Source organism: Penaeus monodon, chromosome 15 (assembly GCF_015228065.2).
Source record: "Penaeus monodon isolate SGIC_2016 chromosome 15, NSTDA_Pmon_1, whole genome shotgun sequence".
NCBI classification, from domain to species: Eukaryota; Metazoa; Arthropoda; class Malacostraca; order Decapoda; family Penaeidae; genus Penaeus; species Penaeus monodon.
Genome location: NC_051400.1, coordinates 13,934,585 through 13,934,790, shown reverse-complemented (window position 1 = coordinate 13,934,790; position 206 = coordinate 13,934,585).

The window sequence follows — 206 nt, the reverse complement described above, 5'->3', positions numbered from 1 at the left end:
CACGTCTCTTTCGCTTTTCCGTTTCCCTCTTTCTTCTCTTCTCTTCTTCTTCCCCAAATTATCAATTCTTCCTCTTCCTCTTCTCCAATTTATGATTTTTTTTCGCCCTCACTAATTATCATTCCTCCTCCTCTTCTTTTTCATCTATTGCGACTTTTTCTTCCCCTCCTCTTCGTCCACGATTATCAGTTCCTGCTCTCCATCTT